The sequence below is a fragment of the Castor canadensis genome, chromosome 8 (assembly GCF_047511655.1).
Source record: "Castor canadensis chromosome 8, mCasCan1.hap1v2, whole genome shotgun sequence".
In the NCBI taxonomy this organism is placed as follows: Eukaryota; Metazoa; Chordata; class Mammalia; order Rodentia; family Castoridae; genus Castor; species Castor canadensis.
Window position 1 is genome coordinate 16,652,990 of NC_133393.1, and position 24,106 is coordinate 16,677,095.

The 24,106-nt window shown below is 41.7% G+C and overlaps 1 protein-coding gene across 5 annotated transcripts in view; it reads right to left on the reverse strand.

The window, feature by feature from the left end:
- The window catches only part of Daam2 (dishevelled associated activator of morphogenesis 2), a 105,019-nt gene extending 94,621 nt beyond the window's left edge, over positions 1–10,398 (reverse strand). For 4 of the 5 annotated variants that reach the window (XM_074082257.1, XM_020158986.2, XM_074082258.1 and 1 more), the window contains exon 1: positions 10,237–10,398. The gene's annotated coding sequence lies outside the window, so the exon portion shown is untranslated. The remainder of the gene's footprint in view (positions 1–10,236) is intronic. The other variant, XM_074082256.1, reaches the window with a different exon arrangement.
- Between the last annotated feature and the right edge of the window lie 13,708 nt (positions 10,399–24,106).

Genomic DNA, 24,106 nt, shown 5'->3' on the forward strand with positions numbered 1-24,106 from the left:
TCATTACCTCCAATAACCCCAACATATCTTAGTACTTATTATGTAAAGACATGGTTTCAAGTGCTTTCTTTTCTTTTTTTTTTTTAAACCAGGTAATGCATTAACTGTGTCTTCCTAAGAACTCATTTTTACAGATAAGGAAACTAAGGCACAGAGAGACAAAGTAACTTGTGCAAGGTCACATGGCTACCCAGAAGTGAAGTCAGCATCTGAACCCAGGTCATTTGAGCCCAGGCCCTAAGCTCTGAAAAACTACCTATTCTGCCTCTCACAGCGGAGAAGTTTCATCTATTCATTTTTTCTGTTGGCCCTACTTCCATGTGGGCAGCCATAGATGGACATGGAGAGCATTTCCTGTGCTCATGGCAGCAGTGATGGTGAAGTATCGATTGTGTGTCTTAGCATGGCAGAGTACTTCCTGGCTCTATATCTGGGCAACTATTGGAGCAATACCTCATGGTGGGGGGACAGGCAGATCAATATATTGTTGGAGACTAAAATAGAAAAGGAGAGTTAAAGTAGCTAGTCCTTCTACTGCCCAAAGTCTGCACAAACTTGATTTCTTTCAGACTATCTCCAAAGCTGCCTCTGTCGCTGGGAAACATGGATGTATCTCTCTTGCTACTGGCCTGAAATCACTCTTTTCCGTCCCTGCCCTGGTCAAGGGGACTTGAGGCTGGAAGCTGTGGTGTCTGGGAGGAAATCAGGAAGCAGGTGTTGGCATTGCCCTGGGAACATGGTCAAATGGTGAGCTGTGATCCTGGGTTCCTGAGACCAGCACAGAGAACAACAAGCTTTGCTTTGGTGTTTGGGCTGGACAGCCTGTGTACACAACCTGAGAGCAGAATGCTCAAAGAACAGAACCAGATCAGACTACCTGTGCTTGGGACAGAGGAGCAAGAAACAAGCATCCACAGGGAGGAATCAGGTTTGTCAAAGGGCCCTCTATGCAGGCATGATATAAGATCTATGCAGACAGGGAGGCAGCCCTCAGTGGCCCAGCAGGGTCCCCTGAAAACACCCCCTTCATCTTACAAAAGCCCCAATGAGGTAGAGAAATTCCCGAAGGCCAACTTGTCCAGTCTCCTGTGTCCAGGAAGGATGGGGGCAGGGGGATGTCATACTTCCATCCAGATATCCCCACACCCCTGTGATTAGCACAGGGTAGGAGACAAATGTGTATCTGGCAATACAAGTCAAGACATTAGCCCACTCTACCCAGTTATACAATGCTCTTAGAACAATCAGGTGAGTGTCATCTAGAAAGCACCCAGAACAGAGCACAGGAAAAAATATGCATGTTTTCATACTCAGACATATCTCCCAAAGTAATCTAGAAAATAACGGACTCCTCCAAAACAAATTCATATGCGTAGTTAAAGTTCGTGGAGTTTTACCAGGCTCTGTGCCAAAGACTTAACACATACCTTCCCATTGACTCTACTGATAGCCCTATGAAGAACGCTGCTTTCTCCAATTTACAGAGGAGAAACTGAGGCACCGACAAGGCTGGGTATTTGCTAGACAGGTTATTAAATGTCAAAGCGGGCTTCTGGGGAGGCAGCCTCTGTGACAGAATGCAGGGGCAGGACATTCATCAGGAAAGGTTCTTGGAATCATGGCTTTGAGGAGGTATGGGAGGACAGCAGGCAGCCTGATGCAGAGGATGAAGTGGAGATTCAGTGCAGCCTCTTCTAAAGCCTCAGTCAATCCCATGGGGAACCTGAAGCTGGATGCTCTTCAGAACATCCCACGTTAAGGCAGAGGAGCTGGGCCTTCATGGATGAAGGGTGACACATTCAGTGACATAACCAAGGCAGCATGATCAGGAGTGACTGTGGCAGGGCTAGTCTCTTCAGCTGAGGTGATTCCACAGACAGCTGACTGTGGCCAGCACTCCTGAAGCTGGGGACTCCATTCCTGCAGTCCAGCATCCACTACACAAGGATGTGGACCTGGACAGATAAACTAAATGTATCATTCAAACACATGACCTTATGCTACTCTGCCTGATTTGCTCCATCAGGACTATTCTCCAATCCAGTCTATCAGTCTTTGACACTCCCTGTTTCCTGCATATTCAGTGATTTAGTAGGCCCAAGAAGGCCAGGCTGATACTTGCAAAGAAAAAGGTCACTGCTATAGTTTGGATCTGAAATATATCCCAAAGGCCTGTGTGGTAAAGGCTTGGTCCCTGGTAAGATGCTATTGGGAAGTGGAAACTAAGAGGTGGGGCCTAGTGGAAGGTCTCAGGTCATTGTGTGCGTGCCCTTTGAGGGGATGGTCTTCTTTCTTGAATCTCAGACATAAGGCGAGCAGCTTTGCTCCACAACACACACTCCACCATGATTTGTGGCCTTGCCACACACAGATTCAAAAGCAACATGCCTGAGTCCTACAAAAGTATAAGCCAAAATAAACCTTTTCTCTTTATAAGTTTATCTCAGGTATTTGTTATAGTTACAGAACACTGACTAACACAGTCAGCCATAGGGCCTCATGTTCCATAGTTTCCTTAGACCCAGGTGGAAAAACGCACCAGGAAGTCATATCCCAGGGTAGTCAGCAGGCTATGTATATCTACCACATAGCCTGAGCCAAAGCAAAGCTTTGGTGATGGATGATGCTTGATCTGGCAGACTCAGGGTGATCGTTGAAGATAGAACGTGGTTTAATGACTGACAAAAAAAAAAATGAACATCCTAGCAAGCCAGATATGACCTCAAATATATGAAGCTGTATATGTCTAGGCATAAAAAGTCAGAAAAAATAAAAAACAAGTTCAATCCATGTGGGGATAACCTTGACACAGGGTCAAGGGGAAGTACGCTATAATACACAGTAAGATTCAATTTCAGTGAAAGTCAAGCATTCAAGCAAGACCTCTCCATACCAGTACACATTCCTACAAATATTGTATGAACAAAATTGAAGTTAAAGAAAGACACACTACTAGGTTATCAACATTAAGTACTGGGGTGTAAAGGGAGCTACTTGCCTTTGCATGTTATTGGCCTACTTGTTTAAGAAAGGAAGAATTAGTTCATAATATGGACAAACCAAATAAAGATTACATTTTTTCAAAATTACCCACATAGCACCATGTGTGTAGTGGGAGCCTATATGAAAATACCATTTCATTCTCTCTCTTCCTTTCCCTTTTAGGAGGTACCTCCTAATTGTCCATTTTGGGATGAACAAAAGAAATACTTAATTCAAGGTGAAGAGTTTTATGTGCTGTCCCATAACCATTAGAAAAGCACTTCATTTTAACATCATTACACACACAATATAGATTACCCACCAAAATAAAGTTACCACTAAAATCTGTAAGAGCCATGCAATCTATTCTGTAGTTTAAGAGCAAAGCCAGCAGTCATCTGCTGCTTGCTGTTATCCATGACCAAGCTTCTCTACTTCTGCACTAATGAAAGCTGACCATGCCAAGTCAGCTCCCAGTGATCTTGGCATATGGATATGAAAAGTCCAAAGAAGCCCAAACCCAGCCTTTCACATCTTCTGAGAAGAAGTCAAAGAGTTGGTTTTAAATTTCTTCCATCTTTCCCTATACCTGGCTATCCCCTAAGAGAAGTGTTCCAGATAGCGGGGACACCAAAGAGTTGAGGGATGATGACATGAAGAATCAACATTGTCTATACACTGCTGCGGAGTCCTTTCCATGGGGTTGGTTGTGGTGAATTGTTCTGGCATTTCCTTCAGGACCTGGGCAAGTCTTACCCATGCCTTAAGAAATAATGTGGATATTACTGAATTAGAGCTAGGGTCTAATGGACACTGTTTGGCTTACAGGTGTGGGTTCTACAATGCAACTTGGAGCTCCAAACATGTAGAGGATATGAAGGAGACTTGGTCTTTCCTTGACTGTAATGCATTGTGTTAAATGCCACAATGGAGCTATGTGACAAGTTCCTGGGATTAAGGCTGGTTGTAAAGTGTCTTGCAGAGGCAGAGGGAGATTGACAAAGAAGGGGATGTCTGAGCAAGCTTAGGGGAATGTGTTAACCAGGAAGATAGGACTGGGGACAGGTCTTTCAAGTCAAGAGGACTACAAACAAGAGAATAAAGGTGGGGCATTCTTGTAACTAGATTAGGTGCCATAAAACCTAAGCAAACCCTTGAGGAATGATAGGAATTGCTGGTAGACACAGCAGTTAGCCATATAGGAACACCTCACTCACACCCTGAGCCTGACCCCTGATATCTTCCGGTGATACCTGTATCTCGGAAACCTCACATCTCTACCATGCTGCTTCTTCACTGTTGATAGTTTCCTACCACATCATTTGTTCTGTCTATGATACAGGATTGAGATTTTGACTCTCTTAGTTTTCCCTCTACTTGGCTAATTGCTAGTAACTACAATAACCATCATAGCCATAGTTCTCAGGTAGGGACTGACAACTCTCACAGGCAACCCTATGAGGGAGGTATCATTTTATTACCATCCCATTTCTCGGATGAGACAAAGACAAAATAATTTGCAAGAGGCTGGTGGAGTGGCTCAAGTGGTAGAACACCTGCCTAGCAAGCATGAGGCCCTGAGTTCAAACCCCAGTACTACCCCCACCAAAAAAATTGCAAGGTATTACAATAGGTAAGTGGTACAGCCAGGAACTTTCCACAGTTTTTTTCTGATTCTAGAGCCTATATTCTCAGTATATTAATAATATATCAATAATATTCTATATTCTCAGCATTACCATCATGTAATGCTACTACATTTGCTCTGCTCATGACACAGAGCCAGAGCAGGAGCCAGAAAACCTTTTATGTAAAAAGCCAGGTAGTAAACATTTTCAGCTTTGTAGGCCATACAGTCTGTCACATCTACTCAATTCTGCCATTATACCATGAAAACAGTCATAGACAATTCCTAAACAAATGGACATGGCTATATCCCAATAAAACATTATTTATAAAACAAGGTAGCAGGCTGGATCTGATTGTTGAAGTTTCCACCTCCTTATTTATAGTGTTTGGTTCATTCATTCACTAGCCAATATTTATTGAGTGTCTTTCTTGTTGCCTGGTACCATTATAGGTTCTGGGGTTATAGGCAGAACCCACAAAGTCCCCACTCTAATGGAGCTTAAATCCTAGCAAAGTCTTACTTGTTTGTTTTGCCCATGTCTGATATCCTGGGTCCTAACTTTGGTGCTTTTCACTCTTCCCTTACACCAGTTGTTCTCAATTTGGATTTCAGATCACCTAGGGAGCTTATAAAACTATGACTGCATGGACCCTGCCCTCCTCACACCCCCACCAGAGGTTCTAATTTAATTGTTTGAGGGTGGGCCATAATACTGATAATTTTAAACATACAGGGTTGAGATGAACCACTTTGAGAGCTGCTTGCTTCTTATTTCTTCCATTTCCTTGCTATGTGAAATAAGGTAAATCTTTTAAGCCCTCAGAATTTGGGCTATAAAATGTGGTTAATATCAATCTCATACTATTGTTATGATGTTTAAACAAAACCATGTGCCTTTCAAACTAGAATGTTATACAAATTTAAGGTATTGTTGTCATTAAGCAGTACCATTGTTAATGGGTTAAGTTAGGTGCTTCCTTGATGATTTCTTTGAACCAATTTTGACCTTGACTCTTTGAACCAAGACCGTGTTTGAAATTTTTAAGACAAGGTGTATGGAAAGCTCTCTTAACAGTCCAAGTTCATGGGTGAGTGAGCTGCTGACATTCAATTTATTCTAATAGAAGATCACATGGGACCTTTGCTTCACCTGGGGAGTGCTGCTCTGTGCTCCCCTTTTATTAAAGGTCTTCATTTCCAGGCTGAGGTACCTGACCTCTGGGAACTGTTGTTCAGCTTCAAATAAGTGGCTTATTTACTTTGACTCATGGACAAATGTCCAAAGTCATGTATTTTCTTCAGCTTAGAACTGTGGACAGGAAAGGCGTGAACATTTTAGTGAGCACTGAGCAGTTTTCTAAGTCCTTCCCGTGGTTGGTTTCATTTCATTTTCAGAAAAGCCCTGGGAAGTGATAATACTTATTTTTCTCACTTAACAGATGAAGAAGAAGAGAGTTGAATAGCCTGTGACCTCATGGTCCCAGAGCTCAAACCTCAGTTCCTTGATTTCAAAACTCTTTCCACAGAACCATGGGGCATCCTATAAATCACTCAGTTCCTCTTTGCACCAAGATTTAAAGAGACACCAAACTGCCCAAAGTTCATTTTCCCTAGGTTTTTGTTTCATTATTATTATTAATTTTTTTTGCTTTGTTTTTGGAGTGAGGAACCTAGGGAGAAACTCACAATATCTGCTAATAACCATAGTCTGATAAGCCTTGGGCTCGGCACAATGATGCACAAGTTCAAAGCAAAGGCACTTCCTCCCTCCTCAGCATCTTGACTGTGCAGTTTTAGAACCCCATAATGAAACAGAAAACAAACAAACCAAAAAATGTGAGGAGAGAGCTGGAGAAGTAGATGCTGCCAGGAGGGAGGAATTCACTGACCCCCAGTCTGGGCCATCTCAAGAGAAGTTGGCCACTGGCTGAGCCTCTTAAAAGCTTAAAGTCATCCCAGGCCATGCTTAAAGAGAAAGCTTGAACAAAACAAAAACAAATGTGATCTTCAAAGTCTTAAATGTCAACTTGAAGGATAACTTAGAAGCTCTGAGATGGGCCAAGAGGCCCTGCAGCTGCTCTCTCCAGCATCAGATGCTCCTTTGGTCTTTGGAGTAGGCACTCCCCTGGATAATGTATCAGTCAGGATTTAGGGGGCAACCTCCCATCAACACCCACTGGAGAAGTTCAGGATGGCTAAAGCACCAATTCTTTACAGCCCACCAGGTTATCCCCGTCCTCTGATCTGAGCACTCCCCATAAGAAATGGCTGCCTGACTAACCTCCGCCCTCAGTTTTGTCCTTCAAGACTCCCTTGGTTCCTGATCCCTCTGCCCTCCTTTGTTCCCCTTCCCCTCCCCCCACCCACACACATTCTGCTCTGCTGCCTTTCTCCCTCCCTGGACAGCTCAAACTCAGGAAGGGGCCAGATATCCAAGAATGCCTGGGGCCTCCTCCCACCCCTCAGGATAATTAACAGGCACTGGTCCCTTTTTCTACAGGGAGGAAATAAGGGTGACCTGAGTCCAGAAACCCCAGCCATTTGCCTACAGTCATGGACAATATGAGACCAGAGTTGGGGAAAGGTCCTTTCCAAACAACAAGGGTTGCTGATAACTGAAAAAAATGAAAAAGTGAAAATATAACACTCCCTTTGGTGAAGGCTACAACCCTAGCTCTGCTCTGTTCCTAGTCTTTTTGCAAAAAAATCATTTTTGTACTAATCCTGATATCTGTCTTCATTTTACAGATGAGGAAGCTGAAGTGCAGAAAAACTAGGAGATGCAGCAGATCTCCATTCCCCACCAAGGTGGTCTGCTTCCATTGGGGCAGGCTGCATTTGAATGTAGCTGAATAACACAGACTTCTTGATTTAGCCTCTCTGGGTGTTGAGATCTAGGCAGCAAATGATGACTCCTGTGTTGTCCTTTCTGCCAGATGTATTTGCCCTTTGAGTCTTCAAGACTCCTTGAGGATGCATCCTAGCTAATTAATCCATTCTCAGGGAACACAGAGGCTGGAGATGACACAAGGCTCAAAGCCAATTTAAGTGTCAGTGGCCTGGGAATTTTTCCTGTGTCTAAGATTGGTGAAATGTAGCCTAGAGGGTCAGGATTCCATTCAGCCTTTGGAGAAACCCTACACACTGAAAGAGTTCAAAGCCCAGTTCTCACTCTCAGCTCCCCAGGAGGAGTTCTGTGCTGAGATAAGAGTATCTCTGGGATCTGTGCTCCAATGGGTTCCCTCCACCTCTGGGTATCAGTCTTCTATTTTTAAATAATGGAAATGAATGAGAACAGCTAAATTGATTACTTCTATTGGCTCCACTAAAATCAAAGAAGAAAGCCTGTCTATGCTTCCTTATTACCTGTACTCGCTCTTTATCTTCATTCCTTACCCTGGATAGGAGGCTATTCAGTAAAGGGGAGAGTTTACTCTGTGTTCAAAAATGTTGGCAGGAGGGAGATGGCAAAGAGAACCAGGGAGAAAGCATATTCTCACAGAAAGCAGTAGTATTTCAACCTCCCACACATTCTCCAAAGGCAAAAGCATCCCCAGGTCTTCCTATCAGTCCTGTCCTCCCATCCTCCACTTTCCTGAGTCCTAACCTCCAGGAGAATTTTTCTCTCCTCTTTTTGTCCTGATGGGGGCACAAGCATTCCCACAGCATCCAAGGAACTGGAGGAAAAGTTCTGAAAACTCAGCTAGAAGTCAGAAAGAAGCCAGAGTGTGTAACTACCAGACAGCAAGACAATAATAGCACAGTTGTTTTTTTAAAGGAAGAAATGGGGGTGGGATGAAGTTCCCAGCACAGATGAAGAAACGGGCCATTTATGCTTCCACGCCTGAGGTCATGACCATCGCCACAGTCACGTATGGGAAAACACGCACGTGCATGTGCATCTCACCGGACACACTCATCCTTGTTTACCTTGCCTGTGGGATGATTTCCTTCTTCCTTACGCTTCAGAGGGTGATAGACGCCCGAAGTTAAATGAGTCCGTTTCTGACGTTGCTGCCTGCTCAATCTTTTATGGCACTTCCCTGGGGGTCAATTTGTATAATTTCTAAAATCCTTAGCAAATCTCAACTTCCTGTGTGTCTGTTTTTTTATTTCCAGATTTCTTTAACGTCCCTTCATTCTCTTATTTTTCTAGGGCATGGGAGAGTCCTGTAATCTTCCTCCCACCCAAATATTGTAGGTTGGCTCTACTGCAAAATGCTAAACCAGAGACCTGGCCAGAGCAAAGCTGCAAATCCAGGCTCTCTCGGCCGTCCCTTGTTTTGCAGATCACAGCTATTGACACTCAGTGTTGTGCACTGTGCAATCCAGGACTGATGGGGCCCTGCACCCCACAGTCCCTCACATTGTCACCACAAATACAGCACATACTACTCCCATTCTCCTTAGGAAAAATCAAAATCCAAGAAACCAACACCATACTCAGAAAATAAAAAACACAAAACTTCAAATTTTTTAAAACTAGAAGGTTGCTTTTGTTCCCTTGTGAACTTTAAGGAAAACTTCCCAGGACTTCCCTGGAAAGGTGTGATTTTTCCCTCCAACCCTCCCAGGAACTTTCCGAATCCACCAAAACCTGTGGTTAAGTGGCCAAGGCAGAGAGAGAAGAGTTAAATCAAGCCCAGACTTCAGCAATCTGTGTTCAATTTTGATAAAAATCTCTCTCGCTCTACCCCACCGGGCCCCCCTTCCTCCACCCCACAGCTCAGACACATCTCTTTATGTTAGGAGTTTGCATCTTGTTTGGGGCACCTCACGCAGCACTCCCAGAGAACCTGGAGTTCACCCCACTCTGGATACATGTAGCAGAAACATCCATGCTGCTCCCGGGGCAGGACTAACACAGGACCATAGAGTTAGGCCATCACCTTCTCCTCCTCCATCCTCTTCATCCTCTGTACAGCTACCTGTGGCCACACCAGATCCTTCCTTTCTCGGTTATGGCAAGAGCCTCATCATCATTGCTGGGGAGGTCAGGACCATAGCTTGGCCTGAGGCTGGGCTTCAGATACAGATGCTGAAAGCCCCAGGGTAGCACCCCTCTATGGGATGCTCCTTAGTTGCCCAAGGTCCTACTTCTCTGAGAACAAGAACTCAGGGCTCAGGGCTGTGCTGTCTCCCTGATGGCCATGGCTCACCCAAGAAGTGGAAACTAGGAGCTTATGAAGACTTGGTTTCCCCAAGCAAAGGCACAAACTAAACCACGAAAAAGCCACCACTAAAAAGTTGAAAGTTGTCAGCTTGGGGGTTATGGTCTCTGTTTGTCCATTTGTGACAAGTCTGATTCCAAAGCCACAAAAGAAAAAGTGTTTAAAAAGTTTTCCAAAGACATTTCCTGTGTCCAGATGGGCCAAAACAGACACACACACACACACACACACAGAAATGCAAACACACGCAATGACACCCATACACACGCACACGCAGGCCCCTGGAGCCCACTCCATGTCAGCCGCTCTGCAAACACTGGAGAAACAAAACAGCCCGCCTTGTGGAGGTGCTGCCTTTCCAACACCCGCAGTTCAGCGCTCCAAAGAAAGTGAAGAGAGAGAGAAGTGTGGCGATGCGGCCCGGCGCCCCGATCCCCGGCGCGCTGCACCTACCCGGAGGCCCCCATGGCGCGGCGCGGCCCTTGCAGCCCGGCTCCCCGCAGGCGCCGCCACCGCTCGGCTCTCGGCTCGCTGCGCTGTCCTCGGCCGCCCGAGCTGCGAGCTCCGGAGGAACCAGCCTGCTCCCCTCCCCGCCCGCCTCACGCCCGCCGCCCGCCCCGCTCTGACGTCAGGCGTCTTGGAGCGGGATATTTATGGCAAGGAGACTCTGCATTTTCCCTAGGTGCAGTTCAGATCGCAGCTCCTTGGGATTTGTAATTTTCACACTTAAGAGACAGAACACAGCGGCGGGAGGAGGCAAAGAGCAGCAGGCACGCCAGGCGCACAATGAGGGTAGCTGTTCCCACTTTGGCAAAGAGCCTTCTCAGGGTTTCCTCTGTTTTGGAAACATGACAGGGTCAAGGAGGCAAAAGTGGCCACCTGAGCAGTGGGTTTAGCCTCCGTTCCTCCTCTGGGCAGCGGCTAAAAAGCCCAGTGGGTGGGTCAGGGGCTGAAAGAATCCCTTCTCCCTCACCAAAGGACCCTTCCCTGGACAGTGTGTCCTGGGAGGGGGTTGGCAACACAGGAGGGTGATCAGGCACAACAGAGCAGCTAATTAGAAGCCCTGGTCCACACCCTAACAACTTTTCCATTTCTTCTCTGGGAGTCTGTATTTTAAAAAAAAGTTTATTTTTACTGAATTATGTTCCACAATCTCTGCCTCTGTATAGCTTTTCCAACTCAGTGCCAGTCAATTCATCTTACTTCATTGCTTATATACATAGCTTGAACCATTTACAATAGCTCTTATTCATTCTTTAAAAGATTGCTGTCAATTTTTGAAAAAATGTGATTGTGGTCCATCTCCTTGACTGGATTAGAAATTACTTCAGTCAAGAGTAACTGTCTCCACAGTTGACAATACCCCAGGGGGGGGCGAATTTTTACTCTTCCCTATGTCCCCCACATCCAGGAGTCCCTCTGAAAGCAAAGGCTGTCCCCAACCCCTACCATAGTCTCCACACTCACCTATAGCCCAATCACCATTTTCCTCTCAACTTATATCCCCTCTTTCCAACTCCTTGTGGTCTGTTTTGCCTAGCATATGGCAAATATTAAATAAAAGGTAATTGCTATCATTATTATTGCAAAGGAAAAGAGTGCAAGGGAAGAGTGCAAAGGCATAAGTGAGTTCTATGTCAGACTCACTTCTAGTATCAGGAGCTATGGTGTAATCATTCTCTCTGGGGCAATCTAACTGTCCACGATCATGAGGAAATTAGTAGCAGCAGACTGAGTGGAAATGAAGCGGCAGACCTCACAAGAAAGGAAATCTCCTCAACTCCTTTTTACGCACAGTGTTTGTGTGGACCTGTCTACGAGATTGACAGAGTAACTTCATTCTACCAGGTGAGAGAAAGGATGGAATTAAACAGGTAAGAGAGAACCAGATGCTCAGAGGTGGCAGGTGAAAGACACAATAAAAATGGGAACAGAGGAAGTGAGACTGAGGAGAACAGAACTCTTCAAGTTTGTAGGGGAGGATTTTGATCCCTTCCCAGGTGATGTTCTCTAGGGTCTATTGCCTGAGGAGTAAAAGGAGTTCATAAAGCATGCACGTCTCAGTTCTATGAAGCTGCTTTTGAGGGTAGTGAGTCCTTGAAAAAGGAGGCCCACTCCACGGTCATCTATACCCCAATAGCACCACTCTTAAGAGCCCTAATATAGGTGGGGGTCTATCCTATTCTCCAGACCACTAAGGATAGGCTTCTATCTTCCTTCACCTGAATATTCAATTACTGTTCCCTGAACATACTGCAAGGCTCTGGGAAGTACATTCCTCATTTGGAAAACCACATCTGGGAGATGCAGAATCCCACGCATCTCAGTAAGCTTGGCCCACCTTCCAAAGCCCACCATGCTCTTCCAAAGCACAGCCTCTTATGGTGAGAAGCAGGCTTTACGAAGCCTCCTCCTTGCTCACTCTCTAGGGGTCGAGCTTCTGGTCTACACTGCATGAACCACAGCAGCACTGAGGAAAGAATGTTTGAAGAAAAAAGGAGCGCTCCATGAATATGGTATCTCACCAATATGAGGTGCTCCCATGAATATGAGAGCACCGTGAATCAGGGGGACTATGGCTTCCCCCTGATTTACTGACATGGGCTATGGAGAATGGTGATAAGAACTCAAATGCTAGAATCAGACACACACACACACACACACACACACACACACACACACGGCAAGTAACTTTCTAAGGCTTAGTGCTTGTGAGATCAAGTTCATGTGTCTACTTGGCTGAGCCATTGGGCCCAGAGACTTGGTCAAACATTATTCTGGATGTTTCTATAAAGGTGGTGTACTTTGAAGAAAGCAGATTGCTCTCCATAATGTAGGTGAGCCTCAGTAATCAACTGAAGGCCTTGATACAACGAAGACTGACTCCACACCTCCCCCAGTAAAACAAAGAATCCTGCCAATAGGATTGAGCCTTTGGATTCAAACTGCAACTCTTTCCTGGGTCTTCAGTCTGTTGGCTAACTGCAGAATTTGGACTCACCTAGCCTCCATAGGCTTGAGACAATTTTTGAAAATCTCTCTCTCTCTCTCCCCACCCCCAATATTCTGTTGGATCTGTGTTCCCTGCAGACCCCTGACCTGAGCCATGAAGTCAGACAACCAGTGTTCCTCATCAATAACACAGGATGAAGACCATTCCTCATTCCCAAATGATTATTATAAAGGTCAAATGAGGCAAAATGAATTGTAAATCTCTACATCAACTAGGCATCTGAAATTCCAGTTCTCCAGAGGTTGAGGCAGGAGGATTGAAGCTAGCCTGAGCTACATAGTAAGTTCCTATCTTGAAAAAAGAAAGGAAAGAGAGAGAGAAAGAGAAGGAAGGGGAAAAAAAGAAAGGAAAGACAATCTTTAATTCAAGTTCTTCTAAGACTGAGGAGATGTAAAATCACCCAGAATCGAGACCTTGCTCATCCCTCTACTTGGGCTGCCAGAACCAACCTGCTGACCTTGAAGCTCTGTTTGGGTGGTGCTGAAGTCAAGGTCGGAAAGAAGCTTGTTCCAAACTGGACCCTATTCAACTCAGACCTATCACTTATTAGGTGTTATGATTGTGGGCCAAACCATGGGTTGATCCTGCTTCTTTTTCTGATGGTAAGGATATAATCTCCATTGTTTAGGACAGGACTCCTGGACTTCTATCATCTAACAGTAATTTCAAAGGATACAACTAAAGAGAAGAGAAAATCCATAGCTATCATAACTTCTTGTTCCAAGTACCTATCAGTAGGACATGAACAGCTTGAAGATAGTCTAGGTCCTTACTGCCATGTGGTATAGTAGAAAGACCTCAGAAAATGGCATCAAACAAGCCTCCTTTTTAATCCCAGCTCTGGTTCTTACATCTAGAAGCATCAATTACGATGGAGGCATGATTGAAGCTGTAGAGGGACTAGCAAGCACAAAGCCCTGAGTTCAAACCTCAGTACAACCAAAAAAAAAAAGGTATCATTTAGCTTTTCTGCAAAATAATAGGAAGATTAACCCCATCGTATTAGAGTGAGGATTAAGTTACATAATATTTGTACTTTACAGATGGCCACTATTCTGTCTCTTCCTTTCTTTTTCTCCCTTTCCCATCTCTCCACTCCTCCACCCCCAACATACAACATTCCTCTGTGAGTTAATACCAAGAATGCACTTAACATTAACATTTAACTCTCCAGGTTTCTGGCATCCAGTTCTCTGCAAACTTCCTTGCCCAGAGTTAAGAAATCTCTCCTGGCTCAGACATGACCACACCAAATAAGCAGCAATTGGAAAATTGCCCCCTTAAAGGTCGTCTCCCTCTGAAGTGAGGGATTACATTTTTGAGACGCCTTCTCAGGTTGTTTGCAGCAGCTTGGAGGGTCAGTACTGCTGCTCTGCCTACGTAAAAACCCTAAGTGTTTAACCATAAGACACACAATCCTGGGACATTGTGGCGGCAGCCCTCTACTCCCACCCCCACAGCAAAGCAGGCCACTCATGTGTCTAATCTGATATGTGGTCCCCCTCAGAGGCCACCACACCTGGCCAGATGAGGGATGGAATATCACGCAGTAAGCAGAGTGCTTGAGTGAGCAAGAACAGGGGGTAGAATTCTTTTCAGGATCCCCAGGCTGGGGAAGGCCACACCCAATAGTAGCCAGAGATGTTTACATTATTTCTTGAATCAGAGTCCTACACCATTATGGTCACATACAAATTTTCATTATATCTCCATTTTTGTAGCTCAAAGTTCTTTGAAACATAATACTTCAGTCAGCTTCAGGGTAAAATCGCATTTTAGAATATTTAAAAGAAAGAACTCTTTCCAACTGACCTACATTGGGGGTGAAGATGGACAAAACATGGAGGCCCACATGAACACCTATACTTTCCTCCATTGAAAAAATCTTTTGAAATTGCTTACAATCTATAGATATGCGTGACTTGGGTTAGCATAAATGTGTGTATGCAACCGAGAGGGACTTTTGTAAGATTAAGGAGCTCTAGGAGGAGCATCACATAGTTCATCATTCATTGGTTTTTGTCTTTTGAAGCAAAACATCTTAAAAATGGCAAAGTGATGATGTTAGGAGTCTGTTCTTAATTACAACTCAGTAAGCTGGCAATCTGTTTACCCCATTCATTTCTTTTGGAAAGTTCTCAGCAACTCTTCAGCTGTGTGTACACAGTCACACACACAGACAGATACAAGGGAGGAGAAAACTTACCCTGGTTGCCCTTAGAAAGAGCACAAAGAGCACAGGACAATTTCCACACTCAGCACATCCTTCTTTGTGTTAAATATTCATAGGAACAGTCTTTTTCACACTTGGGGTTTCATAAGCACAAAGTAGGCTTGTTGCACTGCTGTGTTTCTGTGATTTGGGACCCATGTGGAGAAATTTTACTTTCTTTAAAACAGCAATAAAAAAAGAAGAAGCAGTAAAAAAAACCCTTCTCTAATGCTTTGGTTCATTCAGTCCTGCTAAGTGCCAGGCACTGTAGTAAGAACTTGGAGAAGCAGGACATGAATAAGATGGGGTTTTGAACCTAAAGGAACTCATAGTCTAGTGGAGGTAACACACAATGAAGCTCTACCATGTTCAGGTTAAAAAAATACAAATGCACAAAACTTCCAGAATTGCTATGGTTAGATGAAGGGTAAAAGAGTTACCAACTCAGGAGAGTTCTCAGGATTAAGAAGAAAATACCTTCCCTTTCCACTGTACCTTTCAGGTCAATATTTCTAAAAATACCTCCAGTAGAATGCTAATCCCTGGAAATGATTTGCCAAAAAGGGCATGGGAATGCTCCTGATAGTCAAATAAGTTTGATAAAAATTACATGCATGCCCCCAAACTCACAATGCATATTAATAGTACAGTGAAGGTTCTGAGAATTCCTACAGCAAGGGAGACCTGCCTGGCTTTACTTAGCACAGTATTCCCCAAAGTCATTTCCTCACAGGACACATTTTTCACCTAACATTTATGAACAATCATAACTTTAAGGAATATTTTTTAGTCTGAAGGGGGATGGGAAAGTTCTCTAAAAATAAGCACAAGTATAACAGGATGCTGAAATGGAATTTTTAATGAGGCAGTGAGATGCAATAGATAAGAAATTCTAAAATAATATTTCCAAGTGAGAAGATTTTTAAAAGGAAATATCTGGGAGCCAGTTTCATGGTTCTAAAAATCCTTTCCTATAAAAAAAAAAGTCTTGAAAGTATAAAACTTGAGAGAGAGAATGGTATGAAGAGGACATCTTTGATAGACCTGCACTGAATTTCTTTTTCCCACCTGCACATTGAAGAGAGCTTCAGAGGGGTGACTCAAGGACCTCACTGAATGTTCCCAAAAGCTAAAAATGGTTAGCAGTGTTGAATCCAACCTGGAAACCTAGAAAACAAGAGATGCAGACAGTGCATTGATTTGGTACTTTATAGAGAAGGCTGGGACTCCTTCAACTTACTAGGACAAAGATTCATGCATGTTTCTTAAGGACCATATGTGGGCCATATGAGAGAGAAAGTGAGACAGGAATATTTTTTAGTCTTATCCATGAAGAAGGACTACCTGGGAGAATTATTGGACCACAGAATTGAGAGTTGGTGTGAAGTAGACCATAGAAAAACCAAATCAAGTAGAGGAGAAGCAGTTAAAAGAAGAGAACACACAACCAATGTCATTAAAAGGGGCCAGTTAAGTAGTCTCTGAAGAATTCACCAAAGTGTTTACAGGAGCCATTTTATAACTGTACCAGCAGAGTAAAAACAGACCTGTAGAAGAAGGAACTTCTAGCTATGGCTAAGAAGATCAACAAACCCTGTCCTTCCAAATCAACCATAGTTTGGGTGTCACTATCAAAAAGTAGCTATTTCAGCACTCTGGAAATCAGCCAAAGACAGATGACAACTTGGGAAGTGTTTATACTTTAAAAACTGCTTAACTTTGGATAAGAAAAGTGTGATTTTTTGGTGTTCTGCATTGGAGCTGAGCCAAATCACTGGGTAACCATTATACTATGCAGGCACAAGGATGACCCTTTGGAAGCCAAGCTTATAAATAAAAGTAAGAATATTAAAAACAAAACTGAGCCAAGTCATCAATGTCCACATACTGCATATCTCACAGATTTAGCTAAGGTGTTGAAAAGCAAATGAACAAATAGAACAGAAACATCAACCTTCAGGAAGCAACAAAATTAGAATCCAAAGTTGCTACTACATGTTATCCAAAATGTCCCATTTGGAACAAAAAACTTACAGGACAAAAAAACAGTGAAGTGTGAAGTGTGACCCTATATGAGGTGAAAAATGTAGTCAATAGAAATTATCTTGAGTATCCTCAAATGTTGGGTTTATCAAAAGCTTAAAATCAATTACTATAATTCAGTTTAAAGAACAAAAGAAAACAATGTTTAAATAATTAAGTAAAAGAGTGACAACAATGAATTAATGAATAGATATTCTCAATCAAGACACTAATTATAAAAAAAAAAAGATCCAAATGAAAATTCTGCAATTCAAAAGAACAACTAAAAAGAAAAATTTGCTACAAAAGCTCAGTAGGACATTCAAGATGGCAGAAGAAAGAATCAGTGAACCTAAGAATAAATCAATAGAAATTATCAATCTGAAGAACAAAGAGAAGGAAAACAAATTAATCATGACAAAATTCATATAATAGGAATCTCAGGAGAGAGGGTCTAGAAAGAGAAAAAGGGAAAAAAAATTGAAGACAAAATAGCATGGAATTTTCAGAAATGAAAAGGTTTAATTCATTGGTCCAAGAAACTCATTAGACCCTAGGTAGAATAAACATTAAGAGATTCAGATCTAGAAAAATCATGGTCAAACTTTTAAAAATCAAATACAAAAAGAAAATCTTTTTTAAAAGCAAAAGAAAAATGACTCATCACACATAGAGAGCATCAATATAATTAGTGATTGAGTTCTCATGCAAGACAATGGAGGTCAAAAAGTAACATAGTCAATATAATAAAAACAAATCTTTAATCAGTAATTCTACATTCAGCAAAATATTCTTCAAACATTTAGGCAAAATAATCCCCAAACATAGTTCTCAAAACATAGCTTCTCAAAAATAACCAGAGAAAAAAGGGCTGGAGGCATGGCTCGAAATGTAGCTCCCTTATCTCACAAGTGTGAAGTTCTGAGTTCTAACTCTAGTACAACCAAAAAAATGTGAATGATCATGGTCTAAAGAATCAATAAAAAGGCAGATATTGGGTTTCTGGTGTGGCTTAAGTGGCAGAGTGCTTCTAGCAAGCATGAGGCCTTGAGTTTAAACTCCAGAAGGAAAAAAAGAGAGAGAGATTATAAGACTAAATTTAAAAAGCAATAATCAATTGTATGCTGCCTGCAAGAAACACATCTTAGGTTTGAAGACACAAATAAGTCGAAAACAAAAGAATAGGAGAGGTATACCGTGTAATCAATAGTCATAAGAGAACTGGCCCAGCTATATTAATATGAAACACAACAGGATTTAGAACTAGAAATAGTATGAGGGACCAAGAAGGATACATCAGGAAAATATAACAAATAATAACAGAACCCTAAAATTCATAAAGCAAAAAGTGACAGAATTCAGAGAAATAGAAGATCCAACAATGATATTGAAGATTTAAATATTTCACTCTCAATAATTGCTCAAGTCACCAGACAATAAATCAGGAAGGATATAAAAGACTTAAATATCTCTACCAACCAGTTTCTCTCTCTCTCTCTCTCTCTCTCTCTCTCTCTGTCTCTATATGTGTGTGTGTGTGCTGTGGTTTGAGTATCCCCTCCAAAACTCAAGCACTACCAAATTGATAGCATTGAGAGGTGATTAATCCATGAGAGCTCCTACATGGTAAATGGGATTAAGGCCTTTATTTAAAACAAAACAAAAAAAGAGGCCCTCCTGCAACATCCTGAAAGCTTGTTCTTCTGCCTTCCACCATATGAAATGCAGCATTTTTCCTCTCCAGGGCATGCAGCCCTCACAAGCAACCAAACCTAACACCACCTTGATCTTTGACTGCCCAGCCTTCAGAACTATGGGAAAACAAATTAATCAATCACAGGTATTCTATTGTAACCTCAGCGTGTGTGGGGGGGTGTGGGGGGTGGGTGGGTGTGCACGTGCACAGGTACATGTGTTATTTGTTTTTCGGCCTTGTATATAGTTTAGGAAAATGTGTCAGATGTACTTGAAAGCCATATGCATTCTTCAGCCATTATCATTATGAAACATTTTCCTTTCTCTGATACTATTTCTCTTTTAGCACACTGGAACACTTTCCAGGAAAAACCATATACAAGACTTCAAAAACAGTCAGTCATAAATTTAAAAAGATTGAAATCACACACAATGTATTGCAATTGACCATAAAGGAATTAAATTTAAAACAACAAAAAGAAATCTAGGAAGTCTCCAATTATTTGGAAATTAAGCTTTCAAATGTTCATAGATTAGAAGACTCAATATTATTAAAACGGTTTTTATGGTTTCAATATAATTTGAGTGTGTCTCTCAAAGGGTCATGTACTGGAAGCTTGGTCCCCAGGGTGGGGATGTTGAGAAGCACACTATTACCTTTAAAATGTGATGCCTACTACAAGACAATTAGATCAGGAGGCACTCCCTCAGAAGTAATTAATGCTTGCCTCATGAGTTCTCAGGAGAATAGTTTGTTATATAACATGACCTCTTCTACATGTGCCTAGTTCTACTTCTCTACTGTGTGACACAGACAGGGTGGCCCTAGACAGAGCTGGCATCATGCTGGTTGGACTTCTTAGCCACCAGAATCGTGAACCAAATAAGCTTCTTTTCTTTATACACCATCCAGCCTTGAAAATTTTTGTCATAATAACGCAAAACAGACTAAGACAATGACATGTCTCCTCAAATTGATGTATTAACTCAATGCACTCTATGTTAAATCTAGCAAGATTTTCATTCTGGGTTTTTCGCAAAAAAAATAGCAAGCCTGTTTTAAAATTTATGTAGAAATGCAAAGAACCTAGATGAAGCAAAACTCGTTTGAAAATCAAAAATAAAGTTGGAGGATTTACACTACATAATTTTAAAACTTAGTATAAAGCTACAATAACCAACCAATAAACTTAGTATAAAGCTACAATATGGTATTTGGCATAAAATGGGCATATAAAATCTACATGTGATCTTTATTATAGATCAATGAAACAGAATTGAAAGTCCAGAAATAAAACTTCACATTTCCGTATAATTGATTTTTGGCAATTTGTGTGTATGTGGGGGGAGTAATAGTTTTTCCAACAAATGGTGATGAGAAAGTTGAAAATCTACATTAAAATTAACTAAAATAGATCATAGACAGACTTAAATAAAAGAACTAGAAGTTCAAAATTTCTTAGACTAAAAATAGGAGAAAAATTGACTTTGGGTTTAGCAAAGAATTCTTAGATATGGCACCAAAAGCACAATCTAAAAAAAAAACAACAAACTGGGCTCATCAAAATTTAAAACTTTTGCATTTCAAAAGCCACTATGGTGTGGTGCATATGCACAATGGAATACTACTCAGCCATAAAGTGTATGAATCACATCATTTGCAAAGACACTGTTCTGTGAAAAAAGCCAAACACAAAAATACAAGCACCCCATGATTTCTCTGATATGTAAACTCAAAAAAAAAGTTGATCTCACAGAAGTTGAGAGTAAAGTAGTGGTTTCCAGAGGATGAGAGACAAAGAAGAGGGAAGGAATAAGGAGGAAAGGTTAGTCAATAGGTACTATGTTATAGTTTGATAAGAGAAGTGAGTTCTGATGGTCTATTACATAGTAGGATAACAATACATAATAATAATGTACTGTGTGCTTCAAAAAGATATAAAAAAGGATGGTGAATGTTTTTATTGCAAGAAAATGATAAATCTTTGAGGAGATAAACATGTTTATCCTGATTTGAACATTACGCAACATATATACATATCAAAATACCCCATAGCATCCTATAAATATATGCAACTTTATGTGTCAATTAAAAAAAATAGACACTGTGAAAATGAAAATAAAATGGAAAGACAAAACATACATGGAGAAAATATTTGCAAATCACTTATAACAAACTGCTGTCCAAAGATAAAAAAAAAACTCTTGCAAATCTATGAGACAACAAACAGTCCAATTTAAAAATGGACAAAAGATTTAAATAGATGTTTCACTGGAGAAGAGCCACAAATGGTTAATAACTATATGAAGAAATACTTAGGTAAAGGCAAATTAAACCCATAATGAGATACTTCCACACACCTATCAGAATGGCTACAATCACAGAGACAAAGTAAGTACTGGTAAGGATATGGAAAACTGGAACCTTCATTGATTGCTAATGGGAATGTCAAATTTTGTAGCCCCTCTGGACGGATGTTTCTTAAAAATTTAAATACAAGGTTAGTTTCCAACTCCAACCCAGTAATTTCTCTTCTAGGAGCAAACTCAAAAGAATAGCCAAAAACTAGGAACAATCCAAATGCCCATCACTTGGTGAATGGATAAAGGAGACATGGTATATCCATGCAATAGAACACTGTTCAGCAATAAAAATGAGAAGACTTCTGATTCATGTTACAACATGGATGAACATCCAAAACATTACAGTCAGTGAAAGAAAGCAGACCCAAAACTTTACACATTGTATGATGCAACTTATAGGCAAATCCATAAAGACAGAAAGCAGATCAGTGTTTAACCTGCTTCAGGAGGAGGGTTAGCTGCAAATGGACCTGAGAATTCTTAGGATAATGGAAAAGTAACAGAGTTAAAATCATGATGGCTGTACATCTCTGTAGTTCTACTAAAAATCACCAAATTACATACTTACAATCAGCGAATTTTATGAGCTATCAATGATGGTATGTAAAACTATTTAAAGAAAACACCTCTGCCTTTCCTCCCTCCTCCCAACTCCAATTCTGAGGAGGAGGGTGAATGGGCAGAGTCCAGCCAGAAAGAGAGAAGGGATGTGACCACATCCTGTCCCCAGTCTGGGCAGTTAGACAGCAGCAGATTTTACTCAAAGAAGAGGTGGTGGGGGAGGAGGGGGTCAGTGAAGAAGGGAGTCTTACTCTAAATAGAAATTGAAGTGCTAATTAATATACAGGATTGGATACTTCAAACCAAACTATGTTTTACTTCCTAACATGTTTGTAGAACTTTCTATTGACTACTAAGGAACAGAAGAGTCACTGAGCCTGAGTTTTTAACGAGTAAGAGGGAAAAAGACAACACCACCCAGAAGTTCAATCAGGAGTCAGTCCAAATGATATAAAATAAGGGATTTATTACAGGGATGAGAGCTAGTATGGAGGGATGGTAATACAATCGATTTAAGGCTGTCTCCTCTCATCTAGTATGGGCCCAAAGACTGCAGAGCTGGAAGTTGAGTATGAAATATGGCAGTGAACTGGGGGGAGACTAAGGTTCAGTGGGAAAATGGAAGGGCAAATTGGGAATATGTCTATATCTTACTACCTCTGTGCTCAATGACCCAAGTGACCTGCAGGACAAGCTGGCACCTTCACACACAGATTCACTTACACCTAGCCCAGAATTCAGAGAAAGGAGAAGGGAGGCCATTAGGTAGGAGTGGTAGGGCTAGGTGTCCAGCTTCTTCTCCCCACTGACAGATCAGTCACAATGTGTGTGAGATGCAACAGCACCTGCTTTACAATAGCATAGAGAGTGTAGAAGGACAATAGCTTCCCTTTTATCTTTCAAATCATATAAAAGTGTAGTCTACTTTGGTCTGAAACCAGGCAGAGAACATGGGAACTAGAGTTTCAGCTTAGCTGCATTGAAATACATCATAAAAGGTCACCAAAGTCCATCCCATGAACCTTGGAATCCATACATATTTTTATTATTAATATCATTACCATTATTATTATTAGAGACAGGGTCTCACTATGTAGCCCAGACTGGTTGTGAACTCCTGATTCTCCTGCCTCAACCTCCTGAGTGCTAGGATTACAGTAGGTCACCACCACACCTGGCCATATATAATATTTTATCATACTTAGTCTCAAAAGCAAGATCATGCTTTGGCTTACATAATACAACAACCTCATGTGCTAACAAAAACAGTTACCTTCTTGGTAAAAGAGTATTCAAAACTTAATTTTAGTTCATCTTTGGGTAGTGTTTATTCTCTTTTCACCTGAATCACACTAATATAACTTAAATACTAAAATATAAAGTTAACTGCTATTAACACATCTTGTTTTGGATGACAAACAAAAGGAAAGGGAAAGGAAAAGTGAAAAATAAATTAATATAGTCAGAGAAAAATAATAATTAAATACTCATAATTATTATAGTCCTTACTTCTGCATTTGACCATATGGTCCTAGCTGGTATTTATAACTACCTCCTTCTGCTACTCATTCAATATTTTCTTTGGCCTCAATAAGCATATTCAGGTAGCTAATGTTTCTTACCTGATGAGGATGATCCAACCTTTAATCCTACAGGATCCAGACCTCTAGTAGTCCAGCCTGTAGCAGGTGGTTGTAGTTTACCACTGACTTTTGTCACAGGACAATGCAGTAGCTAGAGGTGCCCCCAAAGGATCTCCTGAATCCTAGCCATATTAACATACTCCTCTTTCCCTCACTGTATAGCGACAACAAAGTTGACCTTGACACAATCAATCACCTTGACTGGCAGAGCAGCCCCATTCTTTGCCTATTGGTCCCTGGCATGAGAAACAAAACAGGACAGAAGGTAGTCCCAACTTCCAGCTCAAGAGAGTCAGTGCTGTGGTGGACACACTCCTCCTTTGAAAACTAAGCCCTTTAGACAAGAAGAGCTCACAGGTGCAAGAACTAGAAGCCAAAGATTCACTTGTGGCATCACTAGTGGTAATAATGAAAGAACCCACTCCCATTTTCTCTCCACAATTCCAGGACCCTGGAATTCTGACTATAAGAAAAAGAGCACTTAGATTAGTCGGGGGAATTGGCTCCCACAATTACAGAAGCTGAGAACTCCTGCAATCTGCCATCTGCAAGCTGGAGACTCAGGGAAGTTGATGGTGTCACTAAGTCTGAGGCCAAAGGTTTGAAAATCAGAGTTACTGCTGCTGTAAATCTTGGAGAATGAAGGTCCAGGAGCCAGGGGCTCTGATGTCAGAGGGCAGGAGAAAATGGATATCCCAGTTTAAAAGGAAGAAGAAAGAGAATTCTCTTTATCTCTGCCTTTTTGTTCCATGTGGGTCCTTAATTTATTGAGAGATGCCTGATCACATTGGTGAGGGTGCATCTTCCTTAACC